At 41.0% G+C, this 14,021-nt stretch overlaps 1 pseudogene; it reads left to right on the plus strand.

Annotated features, from left to right (window-relative positions):
- Nucleotides 1–676: 676 nt before the first annotated feature.
- On the plus strand, nt 677–6,866 carry LOC130017171 (60S ribosomal protein L9-like; annotated as a pseudogene).
- Nucleotides 6,867–14,021: the final 7,155 nt, after the last annotated feature.

Below are 14,021 nucleotides of genomic sequence, written 5' to 3' on the forward strand. Positions count from 1 at the left end.
CGGGGTATGTAGATAAAGGGTCTGGAGCGATAGCACAGCTGGTAGGGCATTTGTCTTGCATGCAGCCAAGCTGGGTTTGATTCCTCCACCCCTCTCCGAGAGCCCAGCAACTACGGAGATTATCTCACCCACCCAGCAAAGCCTGTCAAGCTACCCATGACGTATTCAATATGCCAAAAACAGTAACAACAAGTCTCACAGACATTATTGGGCCCTCTTGAGCAAATCGATGAACAACAGGAGGACAGTGCTACAGTGCATGTAGATAAAGGGCCAAATATTGAAGATCTATAAAGAAATCACCAAGGGCTGGAGCAATAACACAGCGGGTAGGGCGTTTGCCTTACACGTGGCCGACCCGGGTTCAATTCCCAGCATCCCATATGGTCCTCCAAGCACCGCCAGGAGTAATTCCTGAGTGCATGAGCCAGGAGTAGCCCCTGTGCATCACCAGGCGTGACCCTAAAAGCAAAATAAATAAATAAATAAATCACAGAATTCAACAATAAAAAAAAATCCAACAACACCATCTAAAATAGGGAGAGGAGATAAACAGATACTTCCCCAAAGAAGGCATACAGATGTCTAATAGGCATATTAAAAATTTCTCATTATCACTAATGATTTGGGAAATGCAAATCAAACTACATTGAAATATCATCTCACATTAGTGAGAATGTCTCATACCAAAAAGTCTGGAACAAGCCCTGTGTGGGCAGGGATCGTGGTAAGAAAGAAACTACTGTTGATGGGAATGTTATCTGGATTAGCCTCTATTGAACACAACGTGGAGAGCTCTCAAAAAAAAAAAATAGAACTGAAACTTCCATACAATCCAAAGTTACCACTTCTTGGCATCTATCCCCCAAACTCAAAAACACACTAATTTGAGAGAATATGTGCACACCTACGTTCCTCACAGCACTTAGTCAGTATATGGAAACAACCCAAACTATGAATGAATGGATCAAGAATCTGTGGTAGATCAGTGGAGTACTATTTAACTGTTAGAAAAGATGAAGTCATGAAATTTACATACAAGTGTTATGACATGGAAAGTATCATGCTAAGCGAAATGAGTCAGAAAGAGAGGGATAGACATAAAAAGATTGCATTCATCTGGGGGACATAAAGTAACAAAATAGGAGATTAATTCCCAAGAATAGCTGAGATCAGTACCAGGAGGATTACTCCATGGCTTAGAGGCCAGCCGGGCATTCTAGGGGAAAGGGCAGCTCAGATAGAGAAGGGAGCACCAAATAAAGGGTGTTTGGAGGATCCTTCCAGTGGGGAGATGCATGTTGAAAGTAGACTATGGAACGAACCATGATTGCCACTCAATATCTCTTTTGCAGACCACAACACCCAAAAGGAGAGAGAGAACAAAAGGGAATGCCCTGCCACAGAGGCAGGGTGGCATGAGGGGATGGGGCTGGGAGGGATACTGGGATCTATGGTGGTGGAAAATGGGCACTGGTGGAGGGATGGTATTTGATCATTGTATAATCGAAACCCTCCCGTTGTTCATCGATTTGCTTGAGCGGGCCCAGTAACGTCTCCATTGGAGACTTTGTTGTTACTGTGTCTGGCATATTGAATACGTCACGGGGAGCTTGCCAGGCTCTGCCGGGCGGGTGAGATACTCTCGGTAGCTTGCCGGGCTCTCGAGAGGGGCGGAGGAATTGAACTCGGGTCGGCCATGCTGGCCGCTTGTAAGGCAAACGCCCTACCGCTGTGCTATCGTTCCAGCCCTGTAAGTCTACAACTATACCTCATGGTGTTTCACTAATAAAAATTAAAAAAAAAAGAAAGAAAGATTGCATTCATCTGGGGAACATAAAGAAACAAAATAGGAGACTAATACCCAAGAATAGCTGAGATAAGTACCAGGAGGTTTATTCCATGGCTTGGAGGCCAGCCACATGCTACATGCTAGGGGAAAAGGCAGCTCAGATAGAGAAGAGAGCACCAAATAAAGGATGTTGGGAGGATCCTCCCAGGATGGGAGAAGCATGCTGAAAGTAGACTATAAACCAAACATGATTGCCACTCAATGCCTCTTTTGCAAACCCCAGCACCCAAAAGGAGAGAGAGAACAAAAGGGAATGCCCTGCCTTAGAGGCAGAGTGGGATGGGGGGAATGGGGGGGTGGGAGGGATACTGGGTTCTGTGGTGGTGGAAAATGGGCACGGGTGGAGCGATGGGTACTTGATCATTGTATAATTGAAACCCAAGCACAGAAAATTGTAAGTCTACAACTGTACCTCATGGTGTTTCACTATTAAAAATTTTTAAATAAATAAAGTGATTGCTATCAATTTATACCCATCCCAGCAATATGAGAGCTTTAATTTTTCATATGTTTCTCAAAATTTGATGTTAAAGACGCTTTTTTATCACTAAAAAAAAAGAATCTGTAATATATATACACAATGGAATACTATGCAGCCAATTAAAGAACAAAATCATGCAATTTTCCACGGCATAAGTAAAACTAGAGGATATCATTCTGAGTAAAGTCAGTCAGAAGGAAAGGGTTGATACATAATGATCTCACTATATGTGGGACTTAAACATACACAGCAAAGTAGTACAAAGGGCAAAAGGCTTCACAATGAGATTATTGATCCACCAAACTGAGTTGGTAGGGAAGAGGTTGTAACGGAGGGGTATTGGTAACTGTAGGGGAGGGAGGTGGGTACACCAGTGATGGAGGAGTGTTGGAATTATGTACATGGGAAATCAACATTAAATGTATTGCAAAACATAGTACCTCAATCAATTAAGTTTTTAAGTGAATTAATTGATTTATCCATTTATTCTAGGTTCTACAAGTTAGAGGTTTATAAATAGCCATAGAATTCTCTTATATTTTGTATTTCTGCAGATCTATTATAACTTCTCCCCTTTTATTTATGAGCCTATTAATTAAGATTTTCACTCTACATTTTTCAGCAGTGAGAGTGGATTATTAAAATCTCTTATTACTATTGTGTTGCTGTCACTGTTCTTATCAGATCTAGTTGCTTTATAAACTTTAATACCTCTTTATTTAGTGCTTATATGTTAATAAACCCTCTTGGAATGCTGGTCCTGTAACCAGCATACAATGTCTATTCCTGTCTCCTATTCCCTTGCTTTAATTTTAACTCTATTTTTGTCTTATAGAATTATGGCTACCCTGCCATCTTTCTTTAGCCGACGATTGGTCTCCATGATTCTTTTTCAACCTTTTGTTTCGTGTTTTCGTGGAAATTCAAGTGTGTTTCCTGTAGACAATAGGTTAGGTTTCATTTACTGATACATCAGGTCACTCAGTACCATTCCTGGTGAGCTCAATACACCATTAGAAAAATTACTGATCTAAACTTATCTATTATCACAGGCTGGAGCGATAGTACAATGAGTGGGGCACTTCCTTGCACAAGGCTAACCCAGGTTTGATCCTCTGCACCCTTCCTCCCCTCCCAGCCCCAATGTTGCTAGGAGTGATCTCTGCGTTGCCAAGAGTAAGCCCTGGGTACCACTGAGTGTGGCCCCAAAAATAAATAAATAAATAAACTTATCCATTGGCATTTTTTCTTTTTTGCTTTTTGGGTCACACCTGGCGATGCTCAGGGGTTACTCCTGGCTTTGCCACAGGAATTACTCCTGGCAATGCTCAGGGGACCATATGGGATGCTGGGAATTGAACCCGGGTCGGCCACGTGCAAGGCAAACGCCCTACCCGCTGTGCTATCACCCCAGCCCCCTCCATTGGCATTTTTATGTGGATTTTGTCTATTTGGGGACTTTGTATTTATTTGGCATGCTCTTATCTTCTCATTCTGTACTCTGACACCTGCGTTTTGTTTAATGATAAGGTTCCACTTGTCTCTTACTGTTTCTTCTAAGTACTTGTCTTGAGGTTACTATGATGTTCCGTCTAAAGTTCAAACTTATATCCTTTTTTATACTGGCATTTGCCTTGCACGGGGCCCACACGGCCGACCCGAGTTCGATTCCTCCACCCCTCTCCAAGAGCCCGGCAAGCTACCAAGAGTATCTCGCCAGCATGGCAAAGCCTGACAAACTACTCGTGATGTATTCAATATGCCAAACACAGTAACAACAAGTCTCATGATGGAGACGTTACTGGACCCACTCGAGCAAATCGATGAAGAATGGGAGGACAGTGCAGTGCTACAGTTTATTTAAAGAATTTGACTTCTGCAAATTGGCATTCCTTTCCCCTATTCTTTTTTTATTTCTTTTTTTTTTCTTTTTTGGGTCACACCCAGCAATGCTCAGGGTTTACTCCTGACTCTGCACTCAGGAATTACTCCTGGAGGTGCTTGAGGGACCATATGGGATGCTGGAAATTGAACCCAGGTTGGTGGCATGCAAGGCAAAAGCCCAACCTGCCATACTTTCACTCCAGCCCCCACTTTTCCCCTTTTCTTGTTCTTTTTGTTTGTTTTTTTGTATCTTACTACTTCTGCACGATGTATCTTTGCCTTTATAGGAGATGATTTAGTATTTCTTGCACCACCAGTTTAGTGACTATGAATTCTGTTTGTTTGGAGCCACCCCTGGTAGTGCTCAGGGAACCATATACAGTACATTTGGTTCTGTCATGTACACATACATATAAAACTTTTAAAAATATTACAATAACACCACTGCCATTGTTTCTTACTTGCAGTACTGTTACACCATACCCACTACCAGCGCGCCAAGATCATTTTTTTTTTTTTTGCTTTTTGGGTTATACCCGGCGATGCTCAGGGGTTACTCCTGGCTCATGCACTCAGGAATCACTCCTGGCGGTGCTCGGGCGACCATATGGGATGCTGGGAATCGAACCTGGGTCGGCCAAGTTGGCTGCGTGCAAGGCAAACGCCCTACCCGCTGTGCTATCGCTCCAGCCCCGCGCCAAGATCTCTTCACCATTGTCTCTAAGTTCCTCCTGTCTCCCTAACCCCCGTTTTGCGTACTCAGTTCATAATTATATTAAATTTTCATGATTTTTAATTCTAGTTTCTCTAATAGGTATGTAGTAATATCTTATTCTGGTCTTAATTTAAATTTTCCTATTTGCTAGTGATGTTAAAGTTTGTGTGTGTGTGTGTGTGTGTGTCTTTGTTTACCATCTATATAATTTCTTTGGTGAAATGCCTGTATATTTTTCTCATATTCTAAATCAAGTATCTGCTTTTAATTATTGAACTTTGAGAGCTCTTTGTATACTCTGTATTTGAGATTTTTGTGGATTGTTTTTAAATATTTCTAAATCTCTAGTATTTCTCCTCAGCATTTTTTTTGGCTTCTTTATTTATTAGCTCATGTAATCATTTGCAGCACAATAGATAGGTGGATGGTGGTAGGAGCATGCAGTTCCCTCACTGTTCTGTGATGCTCCATGAAACTCAGTTATGTCTGCAAGCTGTGAGCACAACTGTAGCTTGATGTTCCAAGAAAAGGATCATTAGTTTGCCCTGCGTGGTATGCAATCTATCTTAGAAAACTCTGTGTGCTATTTGACATCTGTTGAGAAATGAGTGTGAACTAGGTATTTTCATTATATTGCATCTGAAAGATAGTTGAAGTGCAGCAACATGCCCATGGAAACAACTTTGCTAATTTTTGCAAACACATGAATAACAAATATATTTTCAATTATATTCATCCATATATTTGGGGTAGGGTATCTGGTAAGAGACTTAGAAAACAGGGAACAATGATAGAAGTGACATATACCCACTAGTTCTCTTTCTCTTTTTTATTGGGGTTAACATCAGTTTACCTATCATATATGTTTCAAGAACTTCTTATCAACCTTCTTCAAAAGTCAGTTGTGGAACTGAAGTGATTGGACAGCAGGTAGGGTGCTTACCTTGCATACGGAAGACCTGAGTTTGATCCCTCACATTCCATAGAATCCCCAGAGCCTTCCAGACGTGATCCCTGAGTATAGAGCCGGAAGTGAGCCCTGAGCACAGCCAGGTGTGGCCCCCAACAATAATAAATTGTCATACAATAAATTGTCTATGGCTAAAGTATCAAATCACTCCAACATTGACTATTGATTGAACTTGCTGTGTCCTTGCTACATCCTCCCTCTCCAGTGAGCTCTGTTCTGCAGGATCACTGTTGGTTTGTGTTTTTTTCTATTCACTTGCTTTATTTTGAACCAAATTAGTGTTTTAATACTCTTCAAATAGATACATAGTGTTGGAATTGCTGAACTATATGGTAAATCTACATTTGGCTCTTAAGAAATTTCCATATTTTTTCTAAAGAGACCTCCATTCTGGCCACATCTACTGCAAATTCTTGCTGAGAAGACCATTATCAACAAGCAGACTGTCCGCATTCCAGTAAATGTCAACATCTCTTGGAAGGGGTGCAAAGTCACTGTGAAGGGCCCCCAGGCATACTTCAGAGGCACGTCAATCACTTCAAAAGAGTTTCTGGCTTGACTAATGGTTGAGAAACCAAAAGGAAGTGGCTACAGCCAGCATCATCTTTACTCAAGTACAGAACGTGATCATGAATACTACACTGGGCTTCCTCTACAAAATGAGGTCTGTATGTACTCACCTCCCTACAACACAGTTATTCATGAGAATGAGTCACTTATTGAAAGCCAAAATTTCTTGGGTGAAAAATATAACCACAGGGTTCAGATGAACTCAGTTGTTGCTTGTTCTGTATCTCAAACCCAGAAAGATGGGTTAATTCCTGAAGGACATAACATTAAACTTGTATCAAATTCAGCTGTTTTGCTTCAGTAAGCCACAACAGTTAAAAACAAGGATATCTGAAATTTTGGGAATGGTATCTATGTTTCTGGAAAGGGAACTGTACAACTGACTGATGAATAAGATTTATGTTTTCCAGCTACAGAAATGGCAGAATATACAGGATGATTCTTTAGACCTATTTGTGATAATGAGATGCAACAAAACAATGAGTATCACCTTTAAATTAAAAAGAAAATCTCCATTTGATTTCTAAAAATATTGAAGTAAAGGTTTTCCTTTTTCCTTCCTGTTAGACAAGCATATTGATTCTCTTAGAATTATTGGTTTTACCCAGCAACTTCATTTTTGGGCATCTACCCCCAGAAGAGAAAAGCGTTTATTCAAAAGAACAAATGCACATCATTATTCATTGCTGTACTTAGTACAATAGCAAAGGTATGGAATCAACCTTTGTGTCCAACAACAGATGAATGGATTATGAAGATAATGGAATACACTGGGGATATTGGTAATGGGAACTGTGCACTGGCGGAGGGATGGGTATTTGATCATTGTGTGATTGTAATCCAATATGAAAGCTTATAACTATCTCACAGTGATTCAATAAAAATTTCTTTAAAAAAGGAACTTTGATCAATAATCACATTCAAAAAAAGATAATGGAATATTATGCAGCTGTAAGGAATGATGAAATCATGTAATTTGCTGCAACCTGATTAGAACGAGAAGATATCACGCTGAGTGAAATAAGCCAGAAGAAGGACAAACATAGGATGATCTCACTTACCTGTGGTATATAGAATAATTGAATGAACAATTGTAAAGTAGTCAAAGGGGGATGCCTATATCACCCTTGATCCCAGAGTATAGAGAGAAGAGGGACAGAGAAAAAGAGAAATCAAGGGGGAAGGAAGGAGATGAGGAAGGAGAGAAACGGGAACAAGATTCAGGAGCTTTAGTTACACTGGTGATGTGGGAGATTGGCATAGCTCTACATCCGAAGCACAGACTCAACAACACTAACAGCATGAGATCTAAACCACGACCACAGGGTTCTGAATGTGCCTGTTAGAGTGGCCTGGTGGGAGTGGGGGGATGGCCAGAGAGAGCATGGAGCACTAACTCAACTAATGGAGGAAAGTTGACACTGGTGGTGGGAATGGTGTAGAAATAGCGTATGCCTAAAACGCAACTATCCATAGCTTTGTAAGTCAAGATTCTATAATTACATAAAAACTGTAGCACTGCATTGTAACACTGTCCTCCCGTTGTTCATTGATTTGCTCAAGCAGGCCAAGTAACGTCTCATTTGTGAGACTTGTTGTTACTGTGTTTGGCATCTCGAATACGTCACGGGTCGCTTGCCACGCTTTGCAGTGCGGGCGAGACACTCTCGGAGAGGGCCAGAGGAATCGAACTCAGGTTGGCCAAGTCGGCCACGTGAAAGGCAAATATTTTTAAAAAAGAATTCTTAGTCTAAGAGTGTTGCTACTATTGTTCCTGCTCCTGTTATTGTGTAAAACTAAGAGGACAGAGAAAGCTGTTTCTAAATATTTATAGAACTGTAAGTTGGAAAAAGTAAAGGCCCTCCCATTGATCATCGATTTGCTCGAGTGGGCTCAGTAATGTCTCCATTGGAGACCTTGTTGTTACTGTGTCTGGCATATCGAATACGTCACAGGGAGCTTGCCAGGCTCTGCCGTGCAGGCGAGATACTCTCGGTAGCTTGCCAGGCTCTCCGAGAGGGGCGAAGGAATCGAACTCGGGTTGGCCATGTTGGCTGCGTGCAAGGCAAACGCCCTACCGCTGTGCTATCGCTCCAGCCCCAGTTGGAAAAAGGAAAGGGAAATATTCTGGGTGAGCCAGAGAACAGATATTATACTATTGGACATTCTGTGTTATAATTCAGCAATTGTTATGTATAAAAAGACGTTCTTTTATTTTTACTAATGTTTAAGTTAGTATTTTAAAAATTAATTTAGGTACACAAAAGATGTTAGAAATAAAAAGATTGGAGGCCATTCCATGACTGCTTACAGTTTTTTGTTAGTTTTGGTTTGGGAGCGACACCTGGCAACGCTCAGAGATTACTCCTGGTTCTGTACTCGGGAATTACTCTTGGCAGTGCTCTGGTCAGCTGCATGCAAGTCAAGCATCTTACCCATGTACTCTCTGACCCCACATTTAAAAAAAAAAGTACATCCAACTTGTTCAAGCTCGTAAACTGACCTTTTGACCTTAAATTAAGCTCTATCAGAAAAAAAAATTTTACAGATCTTTAAATGTTTCTTGAAAAAACAGTATGCAGTAGTTGGTTATTATTTTATTATATTTTGCACTAACATTATCTCGGAGATCCCCTTATTGTATGTAGATTTGTATTAAAGTTTCCAATTTGTTGTTATAATGATATAGGACTTATTGAGATATCATTCTGAGATTCTCTAAATACATAACCAAATTTCAGAAGCTCCGTTGCTCTGTTTACGTAAACAATATGTAAAGAAACTTACATGTATTTTCCAGCATTACTATGAGTGTGTTATATTTTGATTTTTTATTTCATGGTTTTGTAAATATTTCCTAATATCTTGGTTATTCAAGAATAATTTTATTGACTTATATAAAAATGTTTTCTTTTATATCTTTTCAAGTCTACTGATATTTTATTTTCATTCCTTTACTTGCTTTGCCGTGCAGGCGAGATACTCTCAGTAGCTTGCCAGGTTCTCATATGCCAAACACAGTAACAACAAGTCTCCAAGATGGAGACCTTACTGCCCGAACAAATCCATGAACAACGGGAGGACCGTGACCGTGACCGACCTTTACTTGCTTAGGAAATTCATCTCTGAACTTAGTCTCATACTAAGTTCTTCCCCACAGAAGGGAGGGAACTTTTCCTCTCTATTCTCTTCTATTTTTCAATAAAATTTCTACTTTCTAAAAAAAAGAAAAAGAAATTAATTCATCTCTGTTGAAAACAATTTCTCCACCTGTGTTGACTGGTTTGCTTTTAAGTTCTAATTTTTATGTTGGACTCAACAGCACATTTTTTTTTTCTTTTTGGGTCATACCCGGCGATGCACAGGGGTTACTCCTGGTTCTGCACTCAGGAATCACCCCTGGTGGTGCTCAGGGGACCATATGGGATGCTGGGAATCGAACCCGGGTCAACTGCATGCAAGGCAAACGCTCTATCCACTCTGCTATTACTTTAGCTCCTCAACAGCACATTTTAAATACAGTACAAAGTAAGAGATCAAGCTTAACTGGTAAAGAATCCTACCACTGAATATAGTACTTTGTGTTATGTATAATCTGCAGAACTGTTTAAATTAATGATAGACTTAACTGCAAAGAAGCAACAAACACGTTTCTATGCTTAGAGTTAATGTTTTACCTGAGGGGAGCTTATTACTATGCAGAGAACAGAGTGGGCAGGATTAGGTTCATAAGAACTCTTTGAACAGTCAGATTGAATTTTAAAGGCTCCCAGTGGAACTCACTGAGCTTTCTCCTCAGATCTTTCCTGGATCATTACTTCGAAAACTTCTTAGTGCTATTTATAATCACTATGGTTACAGATGAGAAATACAGTGTTCTACAATCTGAAACTTGACCATCCTTATTTATTTCCTTAAATGAGTCTTTCCTTTATTGCTTAACCCCTGGCACCACATATGGTCCCCTGAGTACTGCCAAGAGTGATCCCTGAGCGCAGAGCCAGCAGAAACTACTAGGTTGACCCAAAAACAAACAAAAATAACTAATTAATTTAAAGATGCTCTAATAAATAGAAGAAAATATTCACTCACCCGCACATCTAAAAAATGGCTAATATCCAACATATGTAAAACATTCAATCTCAACAACAGAAAAACAAATAACGTCATCAAAAAATACTGGGGTTGGAGAGACAGCACAGCAGGTAGGGCATTTGCCTTGCACACGGGTAACCCGGGTTCGATTCCCAGCATCCCATATGGTCCCCTGAGCACTGCCAGGAGTCCTGAGTGCTGAGCCAGGATTTACCCCTGTGCATAGCTGGGTGTGACCCAAAAAGCAAAAAAATAAAAAATAAAAAAAAATAGAGAGAGGACAGGAACAGGCTTCCTCAAAGAAAACATGAAAATGGTCAATGGGCATATAAAAGTGTATATATCATCATTGATTATCTGAGAAATCCAAGTTAAAATCACAGTGAGACAGGTTATCTCACACCAGTGAGAATGATACACAGAAATAAGACTGATGGGGTGGGAGGAGTCAGAGAGATAATACAGCAGATAAAGTGCTTGCTTTGCACATAGGAGATCCACGTTCTATTGCTGACACAACATATGGTCCCCTCAACTCTCCGCCAGGAATAATTCCTGGGCACAGAGTCAGGAATGAGTCCTGAGACCACTTGGTAAGACCCAACATCCCTTCCCCACCAAAAAAAAAAAAGTGGAAACAACAAGTGTTGGTGGGAATGCAGTGAAAAAGGGATTCTCCTCCACATTTAGTTTAGTGGTGGTGGGAACAGATGTCTGGACAGACCTTATGGGATACAGTATGAAGGTGTCTCGAAAATTAAGAACGGGGGCAGGAGTGATAGAAAAGCAGGTAAGGCACTTATCTTGCATGTGGTCAAACCCCGTTCATCCGCAGCTGTCCATTAAGGTCCCTAAGCAAAGTCAGGAGTGATCCCTGGGCAGATAGCCAGAAGTAAGCCCTGAGCACCACCAAGTTTGCACCCCCCCCACAGAAAAAAAGAAAAGAAAGAAAATGAAGACTAGAACTTCCATGTGACCCAACCATTCCCCTCCTTAGCATCTTCCCAAACACTAAAACATTATTCACAGGATGGATGCACACATGCATTCTTCACACTGTTCCCAATAGTTGTTGTGTGTATATATACTACAGAATATTACACAACTATGATAAAAGATGCAACCATGCCACTGGATGAGATCTGGATGGAGTTAGGGGACAGTGGGTAATCATCCTAAGTGACGTGAGTCGGAAGGGAAAGGCAATAACCAAATGATCTGGTTCATATGCAGGATAAAAAAGAAGGACAGCAGGGGATAAGACAGTCCCCAGTAGAAACAAACTCTGAAATTGTGCCCAGAGAAGAGCACAATTGTATGAGTAAAGGGAGGGAAGGCGAAGAGGTCTTGGAACAGTGGGAGGTATACTGACAAACTGGGATTGAGGTAGTGAGGAAGCATAGAAGAATAAAGTGATACTCCCACAATGTGCCTTCAAGCGCCATCTTAGCACACCAACAGCCCTGGTCCATAGACGCCCAATCGAATCCCAAAATGGATTAGCGCCCTACAGAGATGTCTCTGGAACCCAACCATTTACAGTCTAGGATTCCAGAAGTGCTCAGCCATGGCACCCAAGATATTCAAAATGAGCAATGGACAATAAGTGATCTAGCATCTGCCCCTGGCAGGCAGACTTGAATGGTGGTGGGAAAATTCGAGCAAAACATAATGCCCAAAAGTAGAGAGAGAGAGTACTAGGGAAATTGTCGGCCATGGAGACAGGGTGAGGACTAGGATGGGGGCAGGAGGGATATACTGGGGACACTGGTGGTGGAAAGTGTGCACTGGTGGAGGGATGGGTGTTCAATCATTGTATAGCTGAATCTCGAACATGAAAGCTTTGTAACTGCATCTCACGATGATTCAATTAAAAAAAGAAAAGAATAAAGTGATAGGGACTGGAGAGATAGTTCAGCAAGTAAAGCCCTTACCTCACATGTGATTGACCCTGGGTTTGATCCTGAACTCTGCATATGGTCCCCCAAGATCCTACAGGAGTGATCTCGGAGCATAGAAGCAGGATGTGGACCCAAAACAAAACAAAACGAATAATTATAGAATAATTATAGAATGATATTCAAACTTCTGCAAATCACAAAAAAACATTAAAAATTGTATTATTTCTACACAATAGTATACTAATTATATCATTTAATTTCAACTTTGGGAAAAGATGAAATCTTACTGTTCACTGCAACTTGGATAGAACTGGAAAGTATCAAACTGAGTGAAATGAATCAAAGAAAGAAAAACAAATACCAAATTATTTCACTCATGTGGTTGCGGGCTGGAGCGATAGCACAACGGGTAGGGCGTTTGCCTTGCATGCACCCAACATGGCCAACCTGAGTTCGATTCCTCCGCTCCTCTCGGAGAGCCTGGCAAGCTACTGAGAGTATCTCGCTTGCACGGCAAAGCCTGGCAAGCTACCAGTGATGCATTCGATATGCCAAACACAGTAACAACAAAGTCTCACAATGGAGACATTACAGGGCTCGCTTGAGAAAATCGATGAACAACGGGAGGACAGTGACAGTGACATGTGGAGTATAAAGGAACCTAGTAAAAGGAACAAACAATTTGCTAGTAATAACAAAACCTGAGAATCTGCCTATAGAACTTTTTATTTGTTTTTTGTTTTTGTTTTTGTTTTGGGGCCACATCCAGCATTACTAGGAGTTACTCTTGGCTCTACATTCAGGAATCACTCCTGGCAGTGCTCAGGGAACCATATGGGGTCCCAGGGATCAAACCCAAGTGGGCCACATTCAAGACAAGGACCTTACCTGTTGTACTATTGTTCAAGCCCCGGCCTATAGAATATTGAGCTTGTTAAGAAATAGGCAGCAGGGGCTGGTGCAATAGCACAGTACATAGGACGTTTGCCTTGCATACAGCCGACCCAAGTTCAATTCCAGTCATCCCATATGGTCCCCTGAGCACTGCCAGGGGTAATTCCTGAGTGCAGAGCCAGGAGTAACCCCTGTGCATCGCCAGTGTGACCTAAAAAGCAAAAAAAAAAAAAAATCACAGCCACATGATATACAGAAAGGGAATGACAAGTCTGCAGACAACAAACCTTAAAACAGAATGTTTTGATCTGGAAAAGAATTCAGAATAGCTTTCATAAATACTCAAAGAAATATAGATAGACAATTTGTTCAGAAAAGAAAGTAACAGAAGGATTACTTCATCTAGAGGGTTTTGGCTATTTTTCTATAAACAGGCTGAGCACGGGCTCTGCGTGCAGGAAGCTCAGGGGACTCTCCAGCCCTGGATGTCCTTCCAATCAGCACCAAAGGTGACCCAGCAGTGCAGGACCAGGAGTAGGCCCTGAGCACTGTCAGATGTGACCAAATCACAAAACAAAACAAAGTTGGGCTAAATATGTTAATTCTCAGATATTTTTGTATATGAAAAACTCAATAAATAAAATAGGCTTTTCAAAGCC

This window comes from Sorex fumeus, unplaced genomic scaffold (assembly GCF_029834395.1).
Source record: "Sorex fumeus unplaced genomic scaffold, SorFum_2.1 ptg000178l, whole genome shotgun sequence".
Lineage (NCBI taxonomy): Eukaryota > Metazoa > Chordata > Mammalia > Eulipotyphla > Soricidae > Sorex > Sorex fumeus.